Raw genomic sequence first — 6,479 nt, 5'->3', positions numbered from 1 at the left:
TATTTGGGATAAGTGAGCTAATATCAAATGATGGTCTCAATTACATGTATGCATGAATATACACTAAACAATGGACATATATAATGGAACAAAGCAAAGATTGCAATCATAGAGAAGAAAACACACAAGAAGAAAAATCATGGTGGAAATAATGTAACCATATGATTAAGCTCAAAATCTCACAGGTGTTGTGTTCTTAGCTCTAAACTATGTTCCAAATTAAAATCTTCAAACAAATTTAACAAAATTTTTAATTTGAATTAATGAAATACTATAAAATAGTATCTTGAGAAAGAATATATCAGTCAACCAAGTAGTACCTAAATGAAACAACTACTACTAGTCATGCAAGTTATTCCATGTAACAAGGGAAAAGGAAAATATTGGTGTTGAAAGAGAGAGAGAGAGAGATGTTTCCTCCGGAAGTCATTTCGACCTCCCCACACTTAAGGTTTGGCACGGTCCTCCGTGCTGTCAGTGATGAAAAGATTGGTGTTGGGTGCATCGCTTCCACCGGCTCGCTCGTCATGGCTATCGATGCTATTAATCGAAGTGGAGTCTGGGATATCTGTCTCTTCTCTGGGATTGTGAGTGCCAACAATTAGCTCCTTCAGGTAGTAATATCGGCACTTGTTATGATGCTCCATTCGCTTGCCCCATCAGTCCTGCCGGTCTAACCTCTCAAGGATATGAAGGAACAACTAATTGGTTGAGGTTCCTGTGGTGTGGATGATGGTAGAGTGGAGGGAGAAGGAATGCTGTGGGCCCGGCCTTTAGTTCGGCTTGTAGTAGATGCTGGAGGCCTGATGTACTTTCCACTTGGGACATACTGATCATCTCTAGGAATTATGACTTTCGTGTCACCCGCCCGATAGGGAACTCCCACTACAAAGACCGAATCTATAACTAAAGCAGGGAAGGGTAGATTGCCCGCTATTTGTACATGCTCCATGGCATGCCGGATGAGGCGAGGCAAGTTCAGTGGTTGCTCTGTCAGAATGCACCATATGAGGACTGCCATGTCCGTAGTGAAGGTTGACTCGTGGGTGCTCGAAAGGGCATAATACGACAGAATTTGAGCCCACACGTGGGCCTTGAAGGTAACTGCAGAGGCGGAGATGTCCTTGGGTCTAGCCCGATGTTGCCCATAGATCCAGTTGCTGCCAGGTAGGCAATGATGCCTAGGACATTTTTCCAATCAAAGGTGTATGCCTAGCATTCTATCTGGGCTGCTTGACAAGCATCCAATCCCTCTGGGCTAGGTGGAAAATCCAGCACTCTCTGTATAGCACCCTCAGAGACAGGAACTTGCTTGTTGCAAACATAGACAGACTGCAATGTAGGCGAGTGAAAGTTATAGTAGAATTCAACTACCCAAGATAAATTGGCCTCCTGCGGCTGCCTTCTTAAGAATTCTCACTGTCTCCTTTCGATGTGGGGCTCCAGAAAGTCAATAAAATGAGTCAGAAAGATGAGGAGGTGCTCATTGTTGTAGTTCCGTTCCACCAAGATGGGGAACATCTGCTCACAGAAACGGTTGGTGAACCTTGCAGAGTCCCAGGCGGGAAATGGCTTTTCCGCTTCATCTACTTTGATAATCTTCTTTACCCTCTTAGTAGGTGGCTTGATTGTTGTGGAGGGTTGTTCCTTAGCCAGTGCTCTTTTAGTTCTTCTCCTTGCCGGTGTCTTGTCATAGGCTTTCACTTTTTCCTTTTTGGTGGCCATCCTAAAATAGGAAGAAAGGAAAGAGATATCACATTTAGATAACTAAAACCAGGAGGAGGAAAGTTCAAGTGATAACCAATGCCAATGGAGAAGATAGTGTCTTAAATACATGGTCACGACAACATACAAGGAAGACCTAAAGTAATATCATGAAGGCATAGCATAATAACTAGATGCAAGAGGGGTAAAAGCATGCAAGTAACAAGCATGAGAAGCATAGCTCAAGCATCGATAGCAAAAATAAGTATCACATATAACCAAAGAATGAGCACTTTCATGTTGACAATTAATGACTAATATACTCCATACACAATGGATTGCAAGGTATTGTGAAAAAGAGGCATTAAATTAGAAAAATAAAATAAAAGAGAAATCATAATGTCATAAGAGCTTTTTCACAAACACTTGGTATGCACTTTTAAAAGTTGAAAGCAAGGTAATTAATCTAGGCATGTATGAGACCTATAATATCAATTGTCAAATCACTCCTCATAATATCCACATGCAAATACATAATAAAGTAATCACCCAAATAAATCTCTAACACCAACATAAGAATGCAAAAGTAGAAACTATAAGAGGGAAAGAAAAAGAACCTTAAGAAGAAGATGATGAAAATAGGGAAGTAATTGAGAGTGAGAGTGAGAGAAGAGTAAGAAGAATGGAGGAATAAGAAGTTAAGAAAGAGAGAAGAAGAAGAACGAACAAGAGAGTAAGAAGGAGAAGAAGAAAGAATTAGGATTTGAAAAGAAAAGAAAAGAAAAGAGGTTTAAGAAACGTAGAACAGGTCAGCGCACTGAGTAAGTGATGCGGCACATACGACGCGCACGGGTCGCCAGTTGTGAGGGACGCGCAAGCGTCAGTCACGCGTATACGTGACGACTACCGTGCAAAATCCCGCGCAACTCTCTATAACGTTTTGGCATTTTTATTAAATTTGACGCGTGGGTTAACAAGGTTGGAGGCGATGCATAAGTGCCAATCACGCGTACGCGTGACCACTGGACGTGCCAGACGCACGATTTCAACGTCATGGCCTCACAACTCTCTGCCAAAAACCTTTATTTACACCGATTTTCATTACATGCGTACGCGTACTGGATGCTTAGCGTGGATTGACGAATTTGCAGGCGACGCGTACGCGTGGGTCATGCATACGCGTGGGGTTGCTGGTGCGCCAAGCACCCCTCCTGCATGCTTGCATCCTAACTCTCTGTAAGTTTTTTACAAAAATTGAACCTCCAAGGGACGCGTGCGCATCATAGACGCGTATGCGTCAAAGGCTCTCTCTTTTTATTTATTTTTTATTTTTTTATATATAAAAGTAGAAGTAAATATGTAGAACTGAAAGTAACACTAGTATAAATGAAATGAAACTAAGAAAAAGGTAAGATCATACCATGGTGGGTTGCCTCCTACCTAGCACTTTTCTTCAATGTCCTTATGTTAGACGGTCTATGAGTTTAGTCCTCTTCCTGTGATGGATCCTTCAGAAAGAAGATCTCCAGCTCCTTATTGTTCTTCATTTTTTCACCATGATATAGCTTCAATCGGTGGCTATTAACCTTGAAGAAGGTGGGGCTTGACGGATGACTCAGGTGGAAGACTCCATAAGGCTCAACCTTCTCTACCCTATAGGGTCCTTCCCACCTTGATCTCAGCTTTCCTGGCATGAGTCTTAACCTTGAGTTGTAGAGAAGGACTAGATCCCCAACTCTAAACTCTCTCCTCTTGATATTCTTGTCATGCACCGCCTTCACCTTCTCTTTGTAGAGCCGTGAGTTCTCATATGCCTCTAGTCGAAGGCACTCCAATTCCTGCAGCTGTAGCTTCCTTTCAATGCTGGCTCGCCCCAATCCTAGGCTGCATTCCTTTACCGTCCAGTATGCCTTGTGTTCCACCTCCACTGAAAGGTGACAAGCCTTCCCGTAGACGAGGCAGAAGGGACTCATTCCGGTGGGTATCTTGTATGCGGTCCGATAAGCCCAAAGCGCATCTGCCAATCGAGCACTCCAATCCTTCCTGTGAGGCTTCACAATCTTCTCTAATATGCGCTTGATCTCCCTATTTGACACCTCGGCTTGCCCATTGGTCTAGGGATGGTAGGCTGTCGCTACCTTGTGAATGATGCCTTGTTTCTTCAACAGATTTATCATTCTCCTGTTGCAAAAGTGAGTGCCTTGATCACTCACGATTGCTCGTGGTGATCCAAAGCGACAGATAATATTATTTTGAACAAAGGAGACAACAATGTTAGCATCATCAGTGCAGGTAGGAATTGCTTCCACCCATTTAGAAACATAATCAACAATTAACAAAATGTATAAGAAACCATTAGAATTTGGAAATGGACCCATGAAGTCAATACCCTAAACATAAAAAATTTCACAGAACAACATAAGTTGTTGGGAAATCTCATTCCTCTTGAATATATTTCCAAATCTTTGACATTGGGGACAAGAGTCACAATAAATACTAGCATCCTTAAGAAGTGTGGGCCACCAGAATCCACAGTCTAAAATTTTTCTAGCAGTTCTCTGAGGACCAAAGTGTCCACCACTCTCTGAAGAATGGCAGGCCTCTAAAATTGACTGGAATTCTAATTGTGGCACACACCTTTTAATTATTTGGTCAGCACCACATCTCCATAAATATGGGTCATCCCATATATAATATTTGGACTTGCTTTTAAGCTTGTCCCTTTGATGCTTTGTAAAATTAGGAGGGAAGGTACGACTAACCAAATAATTAGCTACAGGTTCATACCAAGGAACCACTTCAGATATTGCTTGCAAGCTATCAAGTGAAAACGCATCATTGATAGGAGTGGGGTCATTTTTAATATGTTCAAGGCGACTCAAGTGGTCCGCCACTAGGTTTTGAGAGCCACTCTTATCTTTGATTCTAAATCAAATTCTTGCAGCAGCAAAATCCAATGGATTAACCTTAGTTTTGACTCTTTTTTAGCTAACAGATACTTTAAAGCTACGTGGTCTGAATATACTACCATATTAGTTCCTAGTACATAGGCTCTGAATTTATCAAGAGAAAATACAATAGCTAATAGCTCTTTTTCGGTGGTAGTATAATTAGGCTGAGCACCATCTAAAGTCTTAGATGCATAAGCAATAATATAAGGGTCCTTACCTTCGCGCTGAGCCAGCGCTGCTCCTACCACATAGTTTGATGCGTCACACATGATTTTAAATGGCCTAGTCCAGTCAGACCCTCTCACAATAGGAGCTTGGGTTAAGGCAACCTTCAGCTTATCAAACGCCTCCATGTAATCTTAACTGAACTCGAACTCTACATCCTTCTGTAGCAAACGGGATAAAGGCAGTGCCACCTTACTGAAGTCCTTGATAAATCTCCGGTAGAAACCTGCATGACCAAGAAACGAACGGACTTCCCTCACAGAGGAGGGGTAAAGCAAACCATAAATAATATCAACCTTTGCTAGATCAACAGATATACCAGTATTAGAAACAATATGGCCTAGAACAATACCTTGTTTTACCATAAAATGGCACATTTCAAAATTGAGTACAAGGTTTGAACAAGTACACTTGTCTAATACTCTAGCTAAACTATCCAAGCAAAGATCAAATGAATCACCATAGATACTAAAGTCATCCATAAAACTTCCATATTCTCAAGAAAATCTGATAAATTACTCATCATGCATCTTTAAAACATAGCATGTGCATTGCATAAGCCAAAAGGTATTCCCTTATATGCATACATTCCAAAGGGACACGTAAAAGTAGTTTTATCCTGAACTTCAGGAGCTATATGAATTTGAAAATATCCTGTATAACCATCTAGAAAACAATAGTGCGATTTACCTGACAGGCGATCAAGCATTTGATCGATGAAAGGCAGTGGGTAGTGATCCTTGCGAGTGGCTTGGTTCAGACGCCTGTAGTCAATGCACACCCTCCAGGAATTTCTTACTCTAGTGGCCATGAGTTTCCCGTGCTCATTTCTCACTGTGGTAACGCCAAACTTCTTTGGGACAGCCTGTATTGGGCTAACCCATTCACTATCTGATATTGGATAAATGATGTCAGCTTCTAGCAGTCTGGTTACTTCCTACTTTACCACTTCAGAAATGGTGGGGTTTAACTGCCTTTGAGCTTGACGGATAGGCCTTGCTCCCTCCTCTAGAAATATTCGGTGCTCGCATACCTGAGGGCTTATACCTACTATGTCCGCCAAAGTCCACCCAATTACTTTCTTGTGTCTTCTCAGCACACTAAGCAGCTGCTCCTCTTGTTGGAAAGTGAGTTCCTTCACAATAATAACTGGGAGCTTTTGATTATTGATGAGCGGATAATTTATACGCTTTTTGGCATTGTTTTCATATAGTTTTTAGTAAGTTTAAGCTACTTTTAGGGATGTTTTCATTAGTTTTTATGCTAAATTCACATTTCTGGACTTTACTATGAGTTTGTGTGTTTTTCTGTGATTTCAGGTAAATTCTGACTGAAATTGAGGGATTTGAGCAAAACTCTGAAGAAGGCTGACAAAAGGACTGCTGATGCTGTTGGATTCTGACCTCCCTGCACTCGAAATGGATTTTCTGGAGCTACGGAACTCCAATTGGCGCGCTCTCAACGGCGTTGGAAAGTAGACATCCAGGGCTTTCCAGCAATATATAATAGTCCATACTTTATTCGAAGAATGACGACGTAACTTGGCGTTAAACGCCAAGTACACGCTGCTGTCTGGAGTTAAACGCCAGAAAAACGTCA

Source organism: Arachis duranensis, chromosome 2, assembly GCF_000817695.3.
Source record: "Arachis duranensis cultivar V14167 chromosome 2, aradu.V14167.gnm2.J7QH, whole genome shotgun sequence".
In the NCBI taxonomy this organism is placed as follows: domain Eukaryota; kingdom Viridiplantae; phylum Streptophyta; class Magnoliopsida; order Fabales; family Fabaceae; genus Arachis; species Arachis duranensis.
This window is presented reverse-complemented; position numbering follows the sequence as displayed.